The 25282-nt window shown below is 42.9% G+C and overlaps 1 pseudogene across 1 annotated transcript; it reads right to left on the minus strand.

Annotated features, from left to right (window-relative positions):
- Positions 1-10115: 10115 nt before the first annotated feature.
- LOC306981283 (myosin heavy chain, fast skeletal muscle-like) lies at positions 10116-19077 on the minus strand (annotated as a pseudogene). The gene is made up of 33 exons (XR_013794313.1): positions 18853-19077; positions 18615-18758; positions 17813-17969; positions 17700-17727; positions 17502-17622; positions 17330-17422; positions 17191-17254; positions 16885-16983; positions 16688-16791; positions 16049-16187; positions 15824-15942; positions 15593-15742; positions 15344-15514; positions 14974-15274; positions 14826-14905; positions 14666-14753; positions 14465-14582; positions 14265-14388; positions 14054-14190; positions 13729-13984; positions 13403-13645; positions 13001-13177; positions 12773-12918; positions 12610-12700; positions 12135-12524; positions 11925-12051; positions 11736-11854; positions 11457-11653; positions 11191-11374; positions 10946-11111; positions 10733-10857; positions 10326-10634; positions 10116-10251 (listed from the first exon to the last, which is right to left on the minus strand). The product of XR_013794313.1 is annotated as a myosin heavy chain, fast skeletal muscle-like (transcript).
- Between the last annotated feature and the right edge of the window lie 6205 nt (positions 19078-25282).

Genomic DNA, 25282 nt, shown 5'->3' on the forward strand with positions numbered 1-25282 from the left:
CTCTGCGCTGGACTGCAGTCAATGTCTTCTGTGGGGGTATTTCTCCACTGCAATATAGACAACCAGAGATCAGATCCTGCACTCAACGCTCGTTTGCACAAATTCTTAACAATTTTCACAGCGGACTCAGCTTTACCATTGGACTTGGGGTGTCTAGGTGAGGACATAACATGTTCAAAACCCCATTCTTTCGCAAATCTCCGGAATGTCTCATTGTCAAACTGGGGCCCACAATCTGTGATTACACGATCAGGTTGGCCATATCTGGCGAACTGAGATTTGCACTTGAGAACTGTGGTTTCTGCAGTGAGGTCGGAAAGCTGCTCAAATTCCCAAAAGTCTGAGTAGTGGTCCACCATTATCAAAAAGTCTTTGCCTGCTTGTCTGTATAAATCCATGCTGAGGATTTGCCATGGCCGTGTGGGAAGTGCGTGTGACATCATTGTTTCCTGCTGCTGTTTGTGTGAGTATTCATTGCATGCCGAGCACTGACTAACAAAATCTTTTATTTCACCCTGCATATTGGGCCAGTACAGAGTGTCTTTTGCTTGTCTGTAGCATGCGTCGCCCCCTATGTGGCTGACGTGAATGCGTTTCAACATTTCTGGGCGCAGTGACCTCGGGATGATTATTCTCTGACCCTTGAAAAGCACACCGTCCTGAGCACTGATTTCATCCCTGACAGACCAATACTCTCTTATGGCTGTGGGTGTGTCCTCTTTGTGCTCCGGCCACCCTTTCAGAACTACAGATTTCAACATTTGGAGACATGTGTCCTCATCTGTGTGCCCCCTGATCTGTGTTAGACGCTGGCTAGTGACATTCAAGTAGTCAGCTTGGTTTATGTGTTCAACAGTTTCTTGCGCCCTCTGGAGGAAGCATACCGAGTGGCGGCTATATGCCTCATTGAGTGTTTTTGCAGGAACTGTGGCTCTGCTCAGTGTGTCACTAATGTGCATGTCTGGGCCTGGTTTGTATATTACCTTCAGGTTGTAGTTCTGCAGCGTGAGGAGCATGCTCTGCAGTCGTTTGGGTGCACTCAGAAGCGGCTTGTTGAAGATAGAGATGAGTGGCTTGTGATCCGTTTCAGCTGTAATCTCTTCCCTGCCGTAGAGATAATGATGAAAACGTTGACATGCGAACACAATACTCAAGCACTCCTTCTCAATTTGTGCATAATTCTGTTCAGTCTGCGTCAATGCTCGAGATGCAAATCCAACTGGTTGGCCCTCCTGTAAAAGGCAACAGCCCAGTCCCTTCTGGCTTGCGTCGCTTTGAACTGTGACCGGCTTAGTCACATCATAGTATTTCAGGACCGGGGCTGCTGTGGCCAGTCTTTTGATCTCCTGCACCGCTTCATCATGTTTTGGCAGCCAGTGAAACATCACGTCCTTATCAAGTAACCTCCGCAGCGGCTCACACACTTCTGATAGACGTGGCAGGAACTTTGCAAGATAGGTCACAAATCCAACAAATCTCTGTACTGCTTTGGCATCAGTGGGGTGAGGCATCTCCTGCACTGCCCTGATCTTCTCTGGGTCTGGGAGCAGACCCTCTGCCGAAAGAATATGTCCATGAAACTTGACCTCTTTGACTTTGAACTGCAGCTTCCTGAGACTAAGCCTCAATTTGATCTTGCTACATCTGTCCATCAAGGCAAGCAGCTTCTTGTCGTGATCTGCCACTGCCTCTGCCTCGGAGTCCCCACAACCGACAATCAGTATGTCATCTGCTATCGGTTCGACACCACTGAGCCCCGACAAAAGTTCATGCTGCTTTCGTTGGTAGACCTCTGGTGCAACAGATACCCCAAATGGCAGCTTTAACCAACGGTATCTGCCCCACGGTGTCCAGAACGTTGTCATGTAGCTGCTGTCTCTGTCCAATTTGCACTGTAAAAAGGCATCACGTGCATCCACAAGTGTGAAGACTCGAGCTTTTGGGAGTTTGTACAGCACGTCGTCCAGTGTGGGCATTTGGTAGTGGGAGCGCTTCAAAGCCTTATTGAGAGACTTGGGGTCAATACAGATCCTCAATTTCTCTGGCTGCCTAACAATCACCATGTTGCTGATCCATTCAGTTGGTTCAGACACTGGGGTTATGTGTCCGTCTTGCTCATGTTTGTCTAACTGGGCCTTGACAGCGCTTCTGAGAGCCACCGGGACATTTCTTGGGGAGGCTTGTACAGGAGCTATTGAGCAGTCCAGCTCGAAGTGGACATCCCCTGGAAGCGACTGGACAGGATCGGTAAAAACATCTGCATATAGGTCAAGAAGTTGCTGCTTGGTCAAAGGTGTTGTGGCGCTTTTGTCTATTTTGTTCACTACATCTGGGATGGTGAAATGCAACAAACCTAGCTCCACACTTGATGAGCCTGACAGGAGGGGCCTTTGGTCACACTTGACAATCTCAAAGTCCAGTACATACCTCCTACCTCGTACCACACAGTCAGTTCGGAAGACACCAACAGAGTTCAGCGTTTCCCCAGAGTACAGTACTAACTTGGCTTTACTGGGAAGTAGTGGTACCTTGGGTGCTAGTTTCCTCTTATCTTTAATGCTCATCACATTGCATGTAGCCCCAGAATCGAGCTGGCACCTTTGGAGTCCCCCGTTTAGCTTTAGTGTCGCAAACCACTTTTTCCCCGGTCCATGCAGCGCGCCGATGCTCTCAGCTGTGTAAATCTGGTCAGTATCTCCATCATCACTGAGTGTATCATCAGCAGCGTTTACTCTCTGATCAGTCCGCGACTTTTTCATGCACACCTTCGCAAAATGGTTCTGTGTGCCACATTGGCGGCACGTTTTTCCAAAGGCTGGGCAAGCATCACGTCCTCGTTTATGTGAGCCACCACAATATTTGCAGGTGATGTCGTTGCCCGTTCCCTGGACGCTGTACTGGGGCCTGTCCGGGCGCCGCATTGGCCGCTGCTGCCGCTTGTGAGTTATGTTAACGCTCTCCACGAGCCGATCAGGCGTCATCAGTTTTAACTTCATGTCCGTCATTTCAGCTTCTCTGCACATGTTTATGGCCGCACTCAGGGTAAGATCTTTCTCTCTCAGAAGACGCCGTCGCACCCCTTCATCGCTAATGCCGAGGACCAGCCGGTCCCTTATTAGCTCCTCTCTCAGTTCTCCGAACTCACAAGAAGCAGCCTTCTCTCTCAGCTTTGTGACAAATGAATCAATAGGCTCGCTTTCATCCTGCTTGCAATTCCCAAACACGTACCTTTCGAAAATCACGTTTCTTTTTGGCTTGAAATAGTTCTCTAGTGCATCCAGAATAGCTTTCACGTCTCCTTGTTGCTCTGCGGTTAGGGTCAAGTTGTGCTTATAAACGTGGCGGCATTCACTGCCCATCACTCGTCTCAGTGTGGCAGCCTGCACTTTGGCATCTTTGTCAGCTAACCCAGACGCCAAGGAGTAGTCCTCAAATTCAGTTCGAAAATTGTCCCAGTTACTTGTAATATCGCCGGTTAGCTTCATTCCCTCCGGAGGTGGAATGCTCGATGCCATGTTGTCTGCTGTTAGCCGCTAGCCCACCAACACTCGCTTCCAAACTTCACCGAGTCCACGATGCTGCTCTGCTCACTGCTGCACAACTGTTTCTCCAGGCGATGGGTGTACTAGTACTTCTGACACCATGTTTGTGGAGGAATGAAGACACAACAAGCAGTTGACGTTTGGCTGTTATTTTAGTAGCGTCTTCAAAACATACACTTTGTGATAGAACACTCCCGCTTCACAGTATGGCTGGACTGTACCATTATAGGTTACAGAGGGGGAGCCCGTAACATTTTCCTCCCGGAGCAGTGGACGTTAGTGAGGTCAGTGACGTTCACGAACCTCGGCGACCCGGAGCGGGAGGCTCGTAGACGCCGACTAGGACTCGTGAGTCGCCTTCACCGAGGCGGGAAGGTTCGTGCGTTAGAATCGTTCGTGGGACCGGAGGAGCCATGGGGACCGCTGTGTGGACGGACGTTAGCGAGGCAGAAGCAACCGCAGGCTAACGTTGAGCTACCGTTACCGCTCCATTTCAACGCACTCAAGCCACCGGACCACGGAGATCGAAGTGTCTGAACCTATGAGAGGGTTCGACCTCCTGAGCGGTTAGCACGAGTAAAACAAGGCCTGCAACGAGGGTGCTTTGACTCCGGTCGGACCGTCGGGGAGCTCCGGAGCCGTGAGTTCTGTGTGTGTGAGTGAGTGAGTGAGTGACCCCACGACCGTTAATGTACAGCTCAGACCGTGTGTGTGTGCGCGTGAGAGAGAGTTCGCGCCTTTTGTCTGTTCCTATTTTTTCATTTGTAAATGTAGTTTGTTGGTACAAAGGGCCTGGGTACATATGCAGTTGTATCCACACACTACGCGCTCACGTAGGCCTGATGTGTGACTGCCTGCACCTCAGGGCGGCAGGTTTTTCATTTTATTTTCACCTGTGGCTAGTCTAGTTGAGACACTTGTTCTGGTTTATTATTAGTTCTTTTTCTGGTTAAATTTCGTTTACTTGAAGGCCTTTTTTTTTTTTTTTGGGCGGTGATGATGGTGAGGAACTCTGACCCGTGGTGTACGTCAAGTGACCGCGGTATGGCGGTAATAGATGGTTTTCCGTTTCTCGATCCACAGCAGCGGCCGCCATGTTGTGTGGCATTTGACAATGTTTATGCACAACTCGCATGCACATTTAATGAGTAATTGTGTCTACTGCGGGCGTTCTGTAGTCGCTAATGTTTTTTATTTAACTCACAATGAGCCATGTGATGGGTAGGCTAACATAATCATCATAACAGTAAAAGGCGTAGGCCTTAGCGTGCGCTTAAACTTGTTCATCGAACCAAACAAACAGCTGTCATGTGAGCGGTTAAACAATGAGAAAAGGCTGTATTTATAACGTATATCAGTGCCAATCTATGCTGCGTTTACCTCCTCATGAACGAAGAGAAGGGCAGCGACCGCCTCGCTCTCGCCTCACCCGGCCTTCTCCTCACACTCTCCCCGGCCGCCTCTCGCTCTCACCGGGTCTCACTTTACGGGGACGGCCTGTGCTTCCTCCGTGATTTGTTCGAGTCTCATTTCTCTGCTAACTGCTAACTGTACCTGGTTTCGTTTGGCAGCAGCATGAAATAATACAAGTCTACTATGAGCTCATCGTAGACTTGCTTTATTTATTTATTTATTTTTGCAAGGACAGTGCATATTAACATAACAGCTCAACTGTAAAATATGCCAGAGTTATCCAAAAGGCTAGTTTTCATCTGTAGTCCTCGGCCAGATGTACAATAGGCACCCTGGAAATGGGTAAGACAAGTTATCACGATTATCACATGGCAAAGTACAATAAACATCACATTTGCTCAGCAGCAGGAATAACACACCAAAACAAACATGCAACAAAGAGTTCATGCGCGACAGAGCTTAAGTGAGAATGCAGGAGGCAACATGAGGAAGCACAGCAGGAGTTCATGAACAACTAGTCAGTTAGATAAAAGATACAGTCAATACAGATTAAAAGATACAGTTAATAACATTAGTCAGTTATAATAGAAGGTGTAAAAAAGAAAGTAATCATTAAAATGCAGCAGTATTGAGATTAGATAAGAAAGACATGCAAGAGACTCAAGGAAGCGGCAGCGGACGTTCAGTGCTGGCATGTTTGTTTGCTCAGGAGCCAACGTTTTAATGATGAACGGAACATGTTATAACTATTGATTTCTCTGATTGTTGCTGGGATGTTGTTCCAATCTTTTGAAGCTTTATTTCATGCTAGCAGCTCGCCCCGCTGTCAAATCTGTTTGATGCCACTTTCTCTCATTTATCTGTCAGATAACAGCAGACAGACCCGGGCAAAACGAGGGAACATCAGCCAAGGAATGAGACTCAAACACAGACACAGAGCGGAATAAGCACAGGCTTCCCCGTAAAGTCAGACCCGACACCCGGGACGAGCGGTCGGCGGCCATAGTTTAAATCTCTCGTGCGAAAGAGTTTCCGTTTCTGTTCCTTAGTGATGAATTACTTTTGGGATATTGAGACGTTTTCTCTTGGTCGTGTCGGGATCAGCCCCACACAACACAGGTGTGAGCACTATTTCTTCACCATGTTATCAATGATTCGTGACACAAACAATTAGACCCTTGACACACAAGATGGCGCCATATGGAACTGTGCAGGAAAACTATCTATACGGTTACGTACAGACACTTCCGGTCGAGCGCAAAGCCCATTCGTTTAAACGGAGAACGAGGGAAAATGTTCTCCGCTCAAATCTGTGTAGTGGATTGATTTGTGTAAAATGTCCAATGTTCATTTGCACCAACATGTCAACACTGCACCGTCTGTATGCGGTCGCTTTGTTAACATGTAGTAACTGATTTTATGTGCACTTCTCCAATCCCATGTTGACAGATAGGAGGAAAGGAGTGGGCGCAGTTCATGACGGGTCGGTGCCCAGGCGAACCTCCAGAATAAGGTGAATAACGCCGTCTGTGCTGTGTTTACCTGACTGAAGGCATGCGTGAAGACCAGACGGATACAAAAGAACTCGCCTAAGGTAAGAACATTTCTCAGTATGTAAAAACGGTGGCCTATTCCTTTAGGCTTCGGACTGTTACAGTCCTGTAAGTCTTTCTTGATGAGGACATCAAAACCTTTTAGAAGGGGGAGGTTGTAGCCCGGTGGAATATTAGGGCCTTACCAGAACAATACGCCGAATTTACACCAGGAGCTGTTACTGGATGTGATGCAGCGTCAGAGCAGCTAAAGCTACGCGTGTGTTTCTTTGTTCTTCCCCAAATCACTTGGAATAATTTTGCCTATAAAAGTCGGTAAGTAATAACATTTCTAATTATACATCATACATTTTGCTAGTCGTACATCAAGCTCTGCCAATTTATTGAATTATTGGTAGAAGAAGTGAGGAGACAGGAGAGACAACAGACCAGGCGATTGACTATGGGTACATCCAGTAGGTTGTGTTCATGTAACGTCACAACATTCTAAAGAGCCTATGGTTTAAAATTGAGGTGGAGTAACTGACGGTAACTATGGTAACTGTGGTAACTGACAAAATGCATATTTTGATGTGTTTGTTTTTTGGCTCATATCTCAGTCATTACTGGAGGAATCCACATGAAACTGTCACAAAGTTCATTGTCTCCTCTGTCAGCACATATGAACTAATGTCCAATTATTTTCTCCGGAAAACGTCAAAAAGTGGTGACAATATGTGAAAACATGACTGTGATGTTGTCCAATAGAAAGGACTTTCAGACATAAAAATAATATCACAGGTTTGTGAATGCAATCACGATCATGAGGAAAACATTTGTCAATTTTCGTTTTGAAAATTTCTTACAAAAACTGTATTTCTCCCTTAGAGTTTTATTGGCCCCGCCCTCCATCTGACATTATGACATCATCACATTCTAAATGTGAACCACCTATTAACCAGCAGCATCATCAGCAAGGTGACTTCTACCACCTTGTGGCCGAGCTGAGGGTTGACAGCCTAAGACTCCACCAATAATATAGGATGAGTGCTGAGCAAATGGTTCACCTGCTCTCCTATATTGGACCAGAAATGTACAGGCAGAGCACCAACTACAGGAATGCAATTGAGCCAAAACAAAGACTGGCTGTTGCTTTGAGGTAAGCAGGAATACACACAAACATGCAAACAAGAACATCTTTATTGCAATGTGAAGAATAAACTTCTGAAAACTTTTTTTTTTTAAATGACATCCACTTTAAAAGGTAAGGCAAGGCAACTTTATTTATACCGCGCATTTCGTACACAAGGCAACTCAATGCGCCTGTACTAAGGTACTTCTGTCAAACTGAAACATAACACATGCCATGAGACATAAATTATATCCATTTTTTTTTTCTTACTATGTTTTACAAATCCTGAAAGGTACTGTGCTCAGTTGCGCCACTTAAAAAAAGCGTATAAAATTGTGCTAATAATAAATCCGCGAAAGAGCGAGGCCGTGAAAGGTGAACCGCGTTATAGCGGGACGACTGTATTACGAAAATGTCCCATTGTGTAGGGGTTGAAAAATAGAATTTGGTTCAGGGTTAATAGGTTGTCGGACCAATGACATGGCACCATAGGGAAAATACATTCAGCAGGCTAATGGAATGTGAAAAGTATATCGGAGCAGCCTCTACTTCTGCAAACTGTCCACATGCGTAAGGATCGGAGGAAGCTTCTCGTTTTTATTTCTATGACTGCCTCTGTTGGTTTACTCTGAAGTCATCCCAATAGGTTTTGAGAGATTTCGCATCTTACCTGAGAATGTTTGTGAGTGAATTCAGTTTGTGTGTGTTGATTTTGCCGTGTGGCTGCACACCACACACTACGACCAAACTGTTACATGTTTTGTTTCCATGTGTGGTGTCTGAAAAGTTTGAGAAATATGCCCACACTTTTAAATCTTGCCATGTGTTTCCTAGTGACATCTGTCTCTCTTTGGCTTTTACGCTTAAGTAACACACTGGGTTAAAAAGACTGGAGGCACTGAATAGTAAAGCAATCTAGCAGAAAAAGTTGATCAGCTTTTCTTTCCAGAATCAAGTGTTTCTGAAGGCCAGCACTGGGACCTGCTCCTATGAGCTGAGTCTGGTGTTAAGTCTTGTGCAACAGCCTTTGTGTTTAGTAGTTTTTCTTCAAAATGATCAATGCTGATGATTTATTGTATGTTTTTTCTTATATCTGATTAAGTACAAAAAACAAAGAGGATTTTATATCGGCTTTATTGAAGTTTTACAAAGAGCTACTTAAGTGGTCATATTTTATGAACATTTAACAGCTTCATTTAGAAATAGACGGTTACTCAGCAGATTCACCCTGGAGAAAAAGTACATTCAATCGATTTTTATTCACTTTCTGTTTTAGACATTTTTTGTAAATCCTTACCTTTCCAGAATCACGGCTCTTGACTCTGAGCTTGTTGACCTGGGACTCTGCGATATCAGCACGCTCCTGAGCTTCTTCAAATTCATGCTGAACCTTCCTGAGCCTGGACATGTGAGTGTTGGCTTGTTCCTCCTGAAAATGTTGAATGTTTATTTGTAAACATCCATAAACAACATGCCATATGAAGTTTCTTTCTTTCACAACTCACAGCCTCCTCAGATTGTCTCTTGTAAGCCTTGACTTTGAGCTGCAGTTTGTCCACCAGATCCTGGAGTCTGGTCATGTTCTTCTTGTCCTCCTCCGTCTATGCATGAGTATATAGGAAAGGTGGTGAAAAAACGATTTGTAATTTACATATTGTAATTTAAAAAGTGTGATTGTAGTATTGAAGCTCTGCAACAGTTTACTGGTAATGAATACTGCCTGAATGGTACAGTGCAAAGGATGAGTGGGAGAAAATAACTTCCCCAAGTCGAGTGAGAACTTACCTGGTAGGTCAGCTCTTTGACCCTCCGCTCATATTTACGGACTCCTTTAACAGCATCAGCTCCACGCCTCTGCTCACCTTCAACTTCCGACTCCAACTCACGCACCTTTTAATAAGAAGGGTTATGATAATCATCTCCATACATGCAATTCTAGAGTCATATTTCAGCAGACACTCACCCTGGACTCCAGTTTCTGGAGTTGCTTCTTGCCTCCCTTCATGGCCAGGTTCTCAGCCTCATCCAGACGGTGCTGCAGGTCCTTGACAGTGACCTCCAGGTTCTTCTTCATCCTCTCCAGATGAGAGCTGGTGTCCTGCTCCTTCTTCAGCTCCTCAGCCATCATGGCGGCCTGAAATGTTTCCACAGTAAGTTCATACTGCCATAAACAGTGTACTGTTGTACAGTGTACTCTGCTGTTGGACATGCGAGCTCACATCAGTGATGGCCTTTTTGGCTTTCTCTTCAGCATTTCTTGCTTCCTGAACTGAGTCATCCACTTCACCCTGAACCTGGACCAGATCAGACTCCAGCTTCTTCTTGGTGTTCATAAGACTGGTGTTCTGTTAGAATAATGATAAAAATAGTTTGTGTAATTACATGTATTTTGCACCATACTTTCTCACAGTAATTGTTCTTTCCAAACCTGAGAGTGAAGCAGTCCAACACGCTCGCTAGCATCCACCAGCTCTTGCTCAGCCACTTTACGTGCTCTCTCTGTCTGCTCCAGGGCAGCTCTCAGCTCCTCAATCTCGGCCATCATCAGGCCATTTCTGCGCTCCACCATGGCGACCTGCTCCTTCATGTCTTCTTGTCCTCTGACAGCATCATCAAGGTGCAGTTGGGCATCCTGACCACAGAGAAACATTGTATGAAAATATTCTCCAGCATAATCTTTAATTGAACTTGTGTCAGTTCTCTGACCTTGAGCTGGCCCTGGACGTTCCTGAGCTGTTTAATGGATTCAGCTGCCTGTCTGTTGGCGTGGCTCAACTGAATCTCCATCTCGTTCAGGTCTCCCTCCATCTTCTTCTTGATTCTCAGAGCATCATTCCTGCTCCTGACCTCAGAATCCAGGGTGCTCTGCATGGAGTCAATGATCCTCTGGCTGTTCCTCTTGATCTGCTCCATCTCCTCGTCCTTCTCTGACAGCTTCCTGTCAATCTCCCCTTTGACCTGGTTCAACTCCAGTTGGACACGTAGAATCTTGGCCTCTTCATGTTCCAGTGTGCCCTAGAAATGCCATTGTACTTGTATTATCATTCATTCATATATGGAAACAACACTTGCAATTGCCTATATAACACATTTCTCTAATGATGAAATGTTACCTCAGCTTCCTCGAGGGCAGTCTGGATTTCAGATTTTTCAGATTCTACTGTCTTCTTGGACTTCTCCAGCTCATGAATGCTCTTTCCAGTCTCTCCGATCTGCTCAGTCAAGTCAGAGATCTCCTCTGAATAGGAAACAAGCATCAACCTTGCTTACTGTGCAGCTACAATGATTGTATAGTGTTGTATATCCCAAAATGTTGGTGTACATACGCTGCAGGTTCTTGTTCTCTCTCTTCATGGTCTCCAGCTGATCCAGGGCCTCCTCATAAGAGTTCTTCATCTTAAAAAGTTCAGTGCTCAGAGACCGAGCCTCTTTCTGGGCTCCCTCCAGTTCAGCTTGGCCCTCCTCATACTTCTGCTTCCACTCTGAGAGGACCTGGAAATATTAGATTCGAGTTTACATGAATGAGAGAAAACATCCATCTTGTTTTTGTGTGTTTTAATTCATTTTTTACTTTGTCAAAGTTCCTCTGCTTCTTGTCCAGATTGGCAGCCAGAGCATTAGCTCTCTCCACATCAATCATAAGGTCCTCCACCTCACCCTGCAGCCTCTGTTTGGTCTTCTCCAAAGATGCACACTTTGAGTTCACAGCCTCAATGGATTCCTCAGCGTCCTGCAGGCGCTGGGCCAGTTTTTTCCTGTGATGAAGGACATACAAAGAGAATCAACTTAAGATAACTATGATCCTTAGAGTTATACTAAAAGAATCATTCCACTTACTTGGCCTCCTCCAGCTCCTCAGTGCGCTGAATGGCATCGGTCTCATATTTAGCTCTCCACTGAGCCACTTCACTGTTGGCCTTGGACATTCCTCTCTGGAGCTCAGCCTTGGCCTCCTGCTCCTCCTCAAACTGCTCCCTGAGCAGATCACAGTCGTGACGGGCAGACTGGACTCCATGAGCCAGGGCATTCTTGGCCTGTAGACATTAATAATCAGTGTGCAGCAGTCATTTGAAGATATCTTTGAGCTTACTGGCTAAGTGATAAGATTGTTCATACCTTGACTTCTTCCTCAACGTGTCTCTTCAGCTCTTCAATCTGCTGAGTGAAAGCCTGCTTGCCTCTGGTCAGCTGAGAAACAAGAGCTTCCTTCTCCTCAATTTGACGTGAGAACTCACCTGTAATTGCAGCCTCATTTAGTTCATCGATGGGATTTAAAACTAAAACACGTTCAGTTTAGGACCATACCATTCTCTGTCTGGAGCCTGGCCCTCTGTGCACTTGAGTCATTCAGCTGGCGGACATTCTCATCGTTTTTGGTCTTGAGCTCACTCAACTGATCCTCAAGAGTTCTGCACATTTTCTCCAGATTGCCCTGTCAGGATACAATGTTTTAAGTTTCACTATAGTGACAAGAGTAAAAAATCACAGTTAAAATCACAGAGAGGAGCAGTTTACCTTAGACTTAGCCACACCCTCCATGTTGCTGGAGAGATCATCAATTTCCATTTTGTACTCGCTCTTCTCCTTCTCCAGCTTCTGCTTGACACGCTGGAGGTTGTCGATCTGCTCTCCCAGCTCAGCAACACTGTCGGCCTGCTTCTTGCGCAGAGCTGAAGCCGTGGCCTCATGCTGCAGAGTGGACTCTTCAAGATCACGACGAAGCTTCTGGAATTCAGCCTCACGTTTCTTGTTCAACTCAATCTGAGAAGCTGTGGCTCCACCAGCTTCCTCGAGTCGTTCACTGATCTCCTCGAGTTCTCTGGAGAGGTCTGCTCTCTGCTTCTCCACCTTTGCACGAGCTGCTCTCTCAGCCTCGATCTCCTCCTCCAGCTCCTCAATGCGAGCCTACATTTCATCACAGACCATAGGATCAACATGTTTCCTCGTGTGAACCAAAACACTGTCAAACTGAAGCAGCACCACTTATTACCTGAAGCTCTTTGATCTTCTTCTGAAGCTGGGCACCAAGAGACTGCTCATCCTCAATCTTGCTGAGCAGCTGACTGGTCTCAAAGTCCTTCCTAAAAGAAAGTACAACTTTCTCATTTTTGTGTTATTAAACAAAAGACCATTTGATTAAATGTAAGAAATACTTTTTGATCTTCTCATCAGATTGCTGCTTGTCATTTTCCAGGTCCATGATGGATTCCTGGGCCAGTTTCAGGTCTCCCTCCAGCTTCCTTTTGGCTCTCTCAAGGTCCATGCGGAGCTTCTTCTCTTGCTCCAGAGAACCCTCAAGCTATCAAACATTGTAATGTTTTAATAATTGAGATAATAGTTTTGACTATACAGCATTATATGAGAAACTTTGACAGCCTCACATCATCGACTTGCTGTTCCAGCTTGGTCTTGGCCTTGGTCAGAGTGTTGACTTTGTCTTCCTCTGCCTGGAGGTCATCCAGAGTTTGCTGGTGGGACTCTTGGAGGGCTTTCTTCTCTTTGGTCAGCTTGGCAATAGCCTCATCTTGAGAGGCCATCTCCTCTGTAAGATTTTTGACCTGAAACAGCATTGACATATTTTCACTTTTTGAAACAATTTTACTGTAAGAGCATTTCGTAATCATGTCATAATTCTTCAATTTAACCTGCTCTGTTTACATCTATGTTTGTTCATTTCACATATTTAGTTCATTCAAAAGTGGCATTAATACATTTACAACAAAACTGCCAAGCCAGTGCAGTTTGAATGAAAAGGAGCGTTTTAAATATACAGACAAACAAACCTTGTTCTCAGTGGCATGTTTCTCTTTCTCCACTTTAGCCAAGGTGAGCTCCAAGTCGTCGATGTCTTTCTTCAGCTCAGAGCATTCATCCTCCAGCTTCCTCTTCTTTGCAGTCAGCTCAGCATTGATTTCCTCCTCATCCTCCAGTCTCTCAGTTGTCTCTTTGAGTTTGGCTTCAAGTTGGATTTTGCTTTTGATGAGCCCCTCACACCTCTCCTCTGCATCAGTGAGGTTTTCACCCTCCTATATAAGATGCATAAAGATGAACATGTTAGGTTCTCACAGAGGTTTTCTTTGAAATTACTATTGTTTAATTTCTTGCTGACCGATGCCACTTGCAGCTGCAGATCATTCTTCTCCTGCAGGAGGGAAACCATTTTCTCCTCCAGCTCCTTCTTCTTAGCCAGAGCAGCTGCCAGGTCAGTCTTCATCTTGTCATAGTTCTCCTTCATTTGCTGGAGCTCCTTCTCGGTCTCAGCGCTCTGCAGGAGAGGCTTGATCTTGAAATACAGCTTCAGCCATGGCCAGTTTTTGACATTCATGAAGGAGCGAATATTGTACTGGATGGTGTAGAGAGATTCTCTGTAAGCAGAAAAGAATGGATCAATATTTCGCTGGCATTATGACTTCTTTAGTGGAATTTATCTGCACCTTCTCTCCATCATCTTGACAAAGACCTTCCTCATAACATAGCCTCTGCAGAGAGCCTGGGTCATGGTCACCAGCGAAGCCAGTTTCTCATCTCTCATCTCCTCCAGCTGACCCAGCAGACCAGCTTTGAAGAACACCTATTACAACATTGAGTGATGAAACATTGGTAAATAATGATAAATCACAATAACAGCTTAAACTGAATATAGACCTTGGTGTGTCCAAACATGTACTGAGTGTGGTCCACATCAATGGAGCCAAGCAGCTTCTCTGCAGCTTTCTTGTTGTCGATGAACTGTCCCTCAGGGATGACACTGGCATTCAATACTTTGTATCTGAGAAAGTTGTTGTTTTAATAATACGTTCTTTCATTTTGCTTTCAACCTCTTCAATTTGAAATGTAAAAAGTACCTCTGCTTGAAGTCACCGTAGAGGACTCTGCTGGGGAAACCCTTTCTGCAGATTCTGATGCCCTCCAGCACACCATTACACCTCAGCTGGTGGATGACCAGGAAGTTCTCCATAAGACCTGAAGTTGAATGTATAATACTTTTATTATTAAAATGATGTTCATAGATCACACAGATCCACAAAAAAAAAAGGGTTACTTGCCTGGAGTTTTAGTTTCATTGGGAATCAAGCAACGCACAAAGTGAGGGTGAGTGCTCTTCAGGTTGGTCATCAGCTTGCCCAAGTTCTCCTGATGATCATAATATAAGGAATTATGGCACATTTCCTTCAAGTAATATCACATTAAAGGTCAAAAACATACTCTGAAGAGGGCAGACACAGTCTGGAAGGAACCACCCTTCTTCTTGCCACCCTTCTTGCCACTAGCAGCAGCAGCGTCAGCTAGAAAAATACAATTTGATTATTTTTCTGTGTCATATCATGTTCCAATTTGTAAGAGATGCACTTACCTTCTCCATGGGTGGCATACAGGAGAACCAAGAGTTTGTTTGCAGACTTCTGGTAGAGCTGAATAACTGAGTCGTTCAGAGGGTCCTTGTTCTTGTCCAGCCAGCCAGTGATATTGTAGTCGACTGTGCCAGCGTAGTGGACCAGGGAGAAGTGAGCCTCAGCCTTGCCTTTGCCTGGTTTAGGTTTCTCAAAGGCTTTGTTCTTGCCCAGATGCTGGTCATGCAGCTTGTTCTTGAATGTTGTATCAGAGGCCTTGGGGAACATGCACTCCTCCTCAAGGATGGCAAAGATTCCCATTGGCTGTCAAGAATTATCTTATGTTCATAAAATGCATACTTTTTTATTCATGTTATAAATGTTTCAGATTACCTTCTCAATAAGCTCAATGCAGGCCGCCAAGTCCATACCAAAGTCAATGAACTCCCACTGAATGCCCTCTTTCTTGTACTCCTCTTGCTCCAGGACAAACATGGTGTGGTTGAAAAACTGTTGCAGTTTCTCGTTGGTGAAGTTGATGCAGAGCTGCTCCAAGCTGTTGTACTACAAATCAAAGGTAAACTACTATTGCGCTTCATAGCAATAGTGAGTAAGCCTGTTTCATGTTAGTGATAAACTTACATCAAAGATCTCAAATCCAGCAATATCCAGCACTCCAATGTAGTAGTTTCTTGGCTGCTTCGTGTCCAACATCTCATTGATGCGGATAACCATCCACAAGAACATTTTCTCATAGACAGACTTGCACAGAGCACTGACAGAATTGGCGACCTTGACATAAGAAGAAAGTAATAAATCACAAAAGTAGAGGATGTAGAGATATTATATTTGTGTATTTCAGTAATGCTTTACCTGTGGGACGGTTTGACCTTTGGTCACCATCTCATTTCCGACTTTGACTCTTGGGTAGCACAATGCTTTGAGCATGTCCGCCGAGTTTATGCCAAAGAGGTAGCAGATCTTGTCAGACACTGAAAAAGGTTAAATAAATTAGGTTAAATATTGGTAAAACAGGTTTAAACATAGGATATTCTAACCTTCCATTAAGAACTGTCATATAGATCTTATTGTAATTACCCTCAGTGCCGTCAGGCTCAGCCTGCTCCTCGCGCTGCTTCTGCTTGAATTTCAAACTGCCGTGATGCAACACAGCACCAGTCAGCTTGTAGATGTTAATCTTCTCCTCGGCATTGAAGCCCAAGATATCAATGGCAGTCTGAACAAAGATTGAGCAACATTTATATCTTCTTTACCGTTGTTAACTCTATGCACAAGCAAACAAAAAATGTGGAATGTGTATGGAAAATAACTCTGATTAAAGCCTCCTGCACACCACTCTGCACGGCCACATGGTGGTGCTGCTGCACCAAAGCTAATGTTGTGTAAGTAACACACAACAATGCTCTCAGGATTCTATTGAAAGTCCCTCGCTGAACAAGTGCCAGTCAGCTGTTCATGCAGAATAATGTGACCACATTAAACGCATCTAAAGAAATGTTGCATATAAAGTTAAGATGAGACTCATGGACTCACAAAATGAAATGATAACTGTTCTTATGAGCCCTGACCAGAGCAGTATCATGTCCAGGTGCTTTGGAGACACTGGAGAAATTGCTTATACGGACTATAGTGTGGTATAGTCTGCATTTCCTCAGCCTGTCTGTCTGTTTTCAGTTATTGATTGATTGTCATGTTGAGTTGTATTTTCTCCTTTACATCAGTTGCAATGAACTCCTCCACATCATCGATGCTCTTGACGGTAATTTCACCCTGGCTGATCATCGGATAGTCGTAAGGGTTGGTGGTGATCAAAAGGGCCTCTGACGTACAAATGTTGAAAAACTCAGTTTAAGTACAGTGTTTTAGACAGTAACCTCTGTACTAAACATATGGCATTATGTGACATGACATACCCAGCAGGTGAGGCTGGTGGCCTGTCATGAGCTGGTAGAAGATGTGGTAGCTCCTCTCAGCCGACAGCTGGAAGGTCACACGGGACTTCTCCAGCAGGTCTGTGCAGAGAAACATTACAATAAACTAACCATTTGAGTTAGTATCCCCATTACAGTTGTTGTTTTTTGTAATATATTTAAGTTCTATAGAAAAAACAGACGAAAAAATCTAAGCGTCATTTATTTTCTCTTTTTAATGATTTTAGTGCAATAAAAACAAATGAAGTCACTCTTTCTTGAAAACACATTTGCTCGTTTTAAACTTACATGTTTCAATATCAGCTGAAGCGAGTTTGCCAGTGGTGCCAAAATGAATCCTGATGAATTTACCCTGAATTTGAAAGAAATGTTAATGAACTCCTGTGGTTTGAATGTGTACTTTAGTCTGACATGTGTATATACTCACGAAACGAGAGGAGTTGTCGTTCCTCACAGTTTTGGCATTACCGTAAGCCTCCAGCAGAGGGTTGGCAGCGACAATCTGATCCTCAAGAGATCCCTGAAATGGAGAAGTTTGGGTGCAACATTACCCCCTTCATAACTGATGTATTTGTCTGTCTGTATTTGACAGGATTTACCTGGATTTTGCTGCCAGCACCAGGTGCAGGGGCACCCTTTTTAGCTCCAAGTGCTGCAATTGTTGCAAAGTACTGGATGACACGCTTGGTGTTGACAGTTTTTCCGGCACCGGATTCTCCGCTGGTTTAGGACAAGCATATTTTAAAGCAACTGATACCTTTTCAATTATTCTTATTATCTGTGCCTTCTCTACTTACGTAATCAGAACAGACTGGTTCTCACGATCTGAAACATTCATTTGAAATATTTCATATTAATGTTTATAATATTTATGTATTTTTTCCTGATATGTTTACGTGTTGTGTCTCACCAGTGCTCATGAACTGATAGGCATTGTCAGAGATGGAGAAGATGTGGGGTGGGGCCTCAATCCTCTTCTTGCCTCTGTAGGCTCCTACACAGGTTGCATCGTACACAGGAAGCCACTTGTAGGGGTTCACCACGACGCAGAACAGCCCAGAGTAGGTCTGAAGCAAAGCAAGTTTATTTAGAGAGCTCAGTTCAAACATAAGGCAAATCGCAATTAAATTACAAGAAAGCAAATCAAATGAATGAAACATCAACACGTGTTTTTTCCTGACTCTGGGAACCACCAGGAGACCCCTCCCTGAAGTTCTCAGGCTTGAGACGGTTCATACGGCTCTAACATGTCAGAGATGTACTTTGGTGCTAAACCATGAAAACACTTGTAACAAGCAGAGCTGTTTTAAATTCTATCCTCTGAGCGACAGGAAGCCAGTGCAGAGACCGTGTTTAAGGCAAAAATCTTGTCCCATAGAAAGCAAATTTCTAGTTTATATATCCGCCAGCTTTCATAAGGAGAAGTTTGCGTTACTCCCTCAGCCATGTTGACAAGATTGTCGTCACTGTTGTTATAATTAAAAATAAAAAAAATATTTAAAAGTCTTTGTTCACTTAAAAGAAGAGAATAAAATCATATCCAAGACATATGCCAAAAATGATTAAAAAGAGAATAAAGAGGCGAGCATCAGCAGCAAACTGAGACACGTCTGCACTCTTGAGAAGCAGGAAGTAGTAAGAATAAAAGACACAAGTAATGAGTGTGTGGTTCTATTACTCTCTGTGGATCTACTGTAGAAGATTAAACTTACGTAGATCATCCATGAGGCATAACGCTCTTTGAGGTTATACAACACAGACGGCTCGTTGAGGTGGGTCATCATGGCCATGTCCTCCATCTTGTCATACTTGGGAGGGTTTCTGGCGTGGATGTCGTCCTCTTTGACAACGACAGTCTAAAGACGGCACATTTGCATTATTATACATCACTCGTTCAAAATTGTTGAACTCAAAATATGAATTCTATTTTTGAAATATATAGAAACGTGCCTTTGCACCGGCTCCTTCAATCTCACATGTGGCTTTACCACCCTCTCTTTTGGTGACTTTACATTTGAGGTACATCTCAGCCTCGTCGATACAAAAGAAGGCCGTTTTGGCATCGAAGGGGGAGGTTTGGGCCTCAATCCTCTCCCTCTCTGGCTTCCGGAGGTAAACAGCCGCCGGGCCATACTGCTCCATCTCCGCGTCCGTGCTCATGGTGGCACGTAGGTTGTGTCTGCACAATTATTCATACGTCAACAAAACAAATTCTGTTTCATAAAAATGTTCAATCTAATGGTACCTTTTCTACTACAGAAGAAATGAGGTTCTGGGCCGGGTAGATGTCAGCTGGCTGTGTGACATTAAGATGAAAAAACATTATTATTTATTACAAAATATTAAGCATTAAAACAAACAAGGCTGTCCATTTTTATAGAAAAAGATAATGGTTCATTTGCAAAAACAAAAAAGTACCAGTGAAAAATATCAAGGTATGCTTTGTTTGTCTTTGTGTAGAAGCCTTTACTTCCCGTCAGAGTGGTCTCTAGGACGCTCCAGGGTCAACTATTTGGAAGGTTTTCACTGCTGACGGACCCTCTGTTGTATAGGCCGCCGTGATGGAAAGTACAGGCGCCATGCTGACCACTCATACAGCTCGGTCACTACAAGGTCAAATACGCACGAAAACCAACTTTTTTCCCTTGCATACAAAGTTGCATAATGCAACTTTAAGTAAAAGTAAACTAAGAAAACTTCAGTTACTTGAGTACTGTGAGCAACTGTTTTAGAGAAAAAGTCTGATCATGTGGAAATTTTGATCTTGTGAAGACATTTCCAAGAAAATGGCAGAATAACTAAATAATTCTAAAGTATAAAGAGCACAAGACAAACTTGTATTGAAAATACAATCGATGTATTAAAATTACAATAGATGAAGCTTTTGTCGCTTAAATATTTACTCACAATGGAAAAAGAAACAATTATTTTTACTCAATAGGAAACCGATACTGCGTGAGTGCGTGTGTGTGTGTGTGTGTGTGTGCATGTGAGTGGGTGTGCACGTGCGTGTGAGTGGGTGTGCACGTGCGTGTGAATGAGGATGTTGAATCTGATCTCAAGGCAAATCAAATCTACCAGTACAAATAAAATAACCTTGAAAATGAAGGATTTATCTGTTATTGCAAATGAACTTGTTCAGTGTCTAATGGGAACAGCTGTAAATGTATAGACCGTCCTTCGCTTTTTTTTAATGTCTAACCTAAATATAGAAATAAACTATTTTCTTTTCTTTTTTTTCTTCAAAATACTCAGCATCTCACTTAAATAAAATGTCATAAACAAGCACTAATATTGAAAACCATCAATGATAACATAAGTCACATAAAGCTCCATGTGTTCACTCACCTGCCTTAGATGCCTGTCAGTTAAGAGCCCAAGTCCTTTGCAGTGGTTTTATACAGACATCATCTGCCCCATCAGCAACTGAGGTCCATTTAATTTGGTCAGGAATCCTGCACACCATGTTGCTTCATAGTGATACATTACAGCATCATCAGCAATCAGGTTTTATTTTACTTACTGAATGTGTACTTTTTCTGTGTCTTTGCTTTATCTTTGTTAATATCATTACTTCTCAATTCAATACAGAACACATATGTACATTGCCTTTATTGGGATATATAAATGTAATAATGTGCATTTATATATTTCATAAATAATAAAATACTGTAGATAGAAGTGTGTAACATTTTCACTGTAATCTTTTTTGCTTTGAAATACTTAAGCTGCTTAGCATCTTCAGTATGTAAAGTTGTAAACTAAGTAAATGGATTTGGATCACAGTGAACAAAGTTAAAATAATCCATCCTAATGAAATACAAACTTGGCTCCCGCTCGATCCAATTTTATTTGCCAGCAATGTTCAAATGTGGATGGGAATCAAAATGCCACGGTGTGTAGTTACATGACAGGCAAATATCTGGAATAAAATTCACCCATTTACTTTCCTTTTGAGAGCAATAACAGAATGCTAATAAAAACACGAAGTTTTCTCCACAGGATTGTTTATGAAAGGGATTCCTCTCTAAGCCTGGCCATGTCAGCTCACCCGTCTATTAGATTCAACTATGTGGTTGCACTGACTTTTTTCTTCGTCGTCATGCCAGCATATCAAATGATATCGCTCTGGACCAAAATAAATTGGGTAAACAGAATGGTAGAGAGCTGTTTCTTTTTCAATGTTATGTTCATTAGAACTGAAGCTTGTTATAAACTGTAATTTTAGAGTTGCTGACAAAGCCTTTTGGATTATAGGAAACTTTGGACAATTCAACGACAGAGTACTCCTGTCTGTCTGAGAGCCTACACTGACTTTATAAATATACTTCCCAAACCATGACCTAAACAGGAGCAATGTCTCTTTCTTGTTGTGTCAGCTACAAGGCCATGACCGACCAGAGGGGCTCATCCTTTGACTTATGAAAGCAGATTCATTTCCAAAGTGAGCTAGAAAAATAAAAATCTATTGATATGACATGTAAATGAAGTTTCCTATTTAAAATCTGCTCAACTACTCAAATGTATTTTAGAAGAAAAGGGTTTGACCCAGCGCACGTATGTGGTTCCGCAGCGGGAAAAGTCCATATGTCAATCTAGCACACTGTTGTTGTTGATATCAGGCCCATTAACGGGAAAACCAGGAAAGAGAAGAAAAAAGAAAAAGAGACCATAGAGGGGAACGGGAATATATGATAAAGTTCTTAAAAGGGACCAACAGCACCACCGGTGCTTGACTTGGCTGTGGAATCCGATGATGGCATTTGCGGTAAGTAAACAAATTGCAGTTTTTTGATTTGTTGCCAGAGCCTAACTTTAGTCTGATTGTGACCCGAATGTAGCTGCGCGGAGAGCAGGTGATATTATAGTGGCTTAACCGGAAGAAACCCAGAGGTAACCGACGCAGACACGGGGTGAACATGCTAACTCCGCACAGAAAGGCCCCGTCCAGCTGGGGATCGAACCCGGCACTAGTACATTCCCGTGCTGCCCGCGGAGGGGATAAAAAAGTAAGTAAAGGAGGGAGGGAGAGGAGCCGTGGGCAGAGCGTGAACAGACTCTGGTCTAGGTTTGAGTCTGAGGCTCCGCGTTCACAGCAAAGTTTTAAAACATACTTTGTAATGTAACGAGTTATAATACAAAACATCCATCAATGAAACGGCAGCGACAGTCACAGTCAGCCTTCATATGATGCTGCTGTTGTTGTTTTAATGTGAGGCTTATCTTTTCCAGAAAAAGACAAAAGAAATGTATGTGCGGAGAGGAAGAAGTCAGACGTCATGGAGAGAGAAGAGAGAACAAATGAAAAGAGAACACCATTATCAGAGGAGGCTAAAAACTGGCCCTCAGATGCAGAAGGTAGGGCCTTCTCCAACTATTCAAGCTATGCAACATCCCATAATGGTAGGGGAAAAATGAAAGGGACTGGCATACAGTGACTTTAAACACAACCCGTTTTATTGTGCATTAGACTGCTCTGGTGAACTCTTCAGCCCAGGATGCAAGTATCAGGACACGCTCGATCGCTTGGGAATAAAACCTTCATTGTCAAGGATTTCTTCAGGTCCCACGTTGGTGAGTCCGGTTTGTTCTCTGAACTTTTACCGTCTGCATTCTTCAATTCCCCGAGGTTTTCGGGGTGTGGAGGAGGAATTGCGACTATGTAAAGAAATGTATAAGTGTAAGCAGTTAACGCTTCCCTCTACATATGCAAGCTTTGATCTTTGTACCTTTGACTTTTCTCGCCCCGTTCCAATCCTGTGTGCAAGTGTATTTAGACCTCCTGAATACAATAAGGATTTTATCAGTGACTTTTCTGACTTTCTTGCTGGCGCTAGATCAAAATATGACAAGCTATTAATTGTTGGCGACTTCAATATCCATATCAACTGTCCTGAAAAGCCGTTGTCAAAGGACTTCTTAAACTTAAATTTGGTACAGCGCGTGTCGGGCCCTACGCAAGAGCGTGGACACACTCTTGACCTCAGTTTAACTCTAACTCTAACATGGGATCCTCCTCCTCCCGGTTAGAGCACTGCGTGGGGATTCGTGGTTCAGTCTTGGGCTGGTTCAGATCATGGGAGGTCTTTTTGTGTTGGTCTTGGAGAATTTGTTTCTTCCTCAGCCCCATTATCATGTGGGGTACCCTAAAACAGCAAAGGTCCAAGAATGGATCCTTGTGGTAGAAGTAGTAACCGCAGATACTTGTTTTGATCTGACGTGGTCTCAGACAAGGGAAGGAGAAAATCCAGAGAGAATGGCCAAACGTAAGGAAAACTACAGGCAACTTACACTTGACCAGGTTTTGGTTTGCAGTGGTTTTCGTAGTAATGGTGAAAAACGGGGATCAAGGAGGCAGACCTAAAAAAAAAAGCCCCTAGCAAGCATGCTAGAAATGCTAACACCAAGCCCACATCCGGACCTACATGCTTCTGTTTTATAGAAGGAAACCACTGTTCAGATGTTTGAGATGTCAATAAAGTAAAAGATAATAGCAGCAAAGTCACTGTCAGAAACCAGCATTTTCAAACCTATTTTCTATGGACAATTACTAAAGAATGGAGCGAACAAACCTTTTTTTAGATGAAAGAAGGGAGTCTAATCTTTCTTTCTTGGACCTTTGCTGTTTTCCCTCTATGCTCCCTCTAGGCTCCATCCTGAGGAAATACGACATTGCGTTCCATTTTTACGCTGAGGAGTCAAATTTATTTACCCTTAAAGAAAAACGACCCACAGGCATCTCTCTCTCTGTCTCTCTAAGACTGCATACACAAAAATCTTGGATGAATAGGGGAAGTAAATAATTTAGTGATATCAATTTGAAAGTGTTGCTGTATATTTCTGACATAAATGAGAAAATAATGCAAATTTTGTACAAAAAAAAAAAAAAGAAAGAAAAGAAAATGTATTAAGTCAGATTGTTTTATTTGATCATTTATTAGTAGATATATTAGCTTCAAAGATGTACTCAGAGGGATTTTGGATCTATTTTTTTTTTCAATAAACTAGTTATTATTGAAAACAATTTGTAAAAAATCCTGGTGTTCAAAATCAATATGTAATAAATGTTGAAAAATCACTCAGAACATACCTTGTTGTTTGAAGTCTCCCTGTAGTGTCTCTCCTTAAATGTCCTTCATTTTGAATAGATTAGTTTTTGATGAGTAGAGGACGAAATTATATAAATAGTTGACAGTTGAAATATGCAGTTCGCAACATTCTTTCCAGTTCATTACAATCTTCATTTCAAATTGTGAGAATTTTAACAGCTTTTGCTGTTATTGCTATACCTTTTTTGACATTTAGAACATTTTTGGACTGTGTATGATTGTTTATGACTAGATAGATGCCGTTGGCATGGTAACATAGTCCCAAGTGGGGGGCCCATATAACATCTTCTTGCCCCAGGCCCCAGCATCTCTGTTGACTGCCCTGTATTTAGTAAGTATCATGCATTGTTATTGTTGTTTTTATTTTTTTTTCCTCATTTTTATTTTGTCTATTTTTCCGTCTTTTTTTTTAGCACCATAAAATATATTTTTATGGTTTTTCATTTTTTAGTATATTGCATATTGTTTTTTCTTTTTTATCATGCCCGTTGTTGCTCATTCGTGGATGGCGACTACACATTGAAACATTACATTTTTATGCAACATAGATGGTGAAAATATGAATTTCTCAAAAGTTGACCTTCAATAGTTGCTGAATATTCAAAAAATGATAATATTTCCTGTCCATTTCTGAGCTACAATGTTGGTGAAGTGTCGCTCTGCTGTTTTGGCCGTGTCCAGTTGCTTCAATGGTATGCTGCAGGACTATACTGAAGGACAGTAGCAGCCGAAGAGGCCGGCTGGAGGCGGGTACTTAACACTGATTGGCTGAAAGTTGTCAGCCGACAAATATAACTCTCTTAACCTTCGTAAAAGGTCATTCTGATGTTACAGTACAAGTAGTAGAAGTACAAGTCAGCTTTGTTTTGAATTAAAACAATTGTACTGTCTCTTCGTGACGAACCCTGTTTTGGAGTCTGTGGATCAGAGGATTATTATTGATGACTAAATTTGTTCTATATTTCACCCCCAATTTATGACATACAGTAGAATTCCAACTATTTCAGATGTTTAGTGTTTAACATGAATGGACGTGCACGTGAAAGAGCACACACACACGCGCACACAAAAGGAGAGTTTATTCTATGAAACAACATACAAAAAATAAATGCTCTATTATTAGGCCAAACTCAGTCCCTTGGAATAAATATAGCTTTTAATAGCTTTTCATAGCTTAATAGAAGGGGCAACACGAGGGATTCTTGACTTGACCTGATTTGGTGTTCATGTTTTGATAGCACTAGGCTCTGTGTAAGGGATAATGTATAGAA

The sequence above is a fragment of the Gobius niger genome (genome assembly GCF_951799975.1).
Source record: "Gobius niger genome assembly, chromosome: 22".
In the NCBI taxonomy this organism is placed as follows: domain Eukaryota; kingdom Metazoa; phylum Chordata; class Actinopteri; order Gobiiformes; family Gobiidae; genus Gobius; species Gobius niger.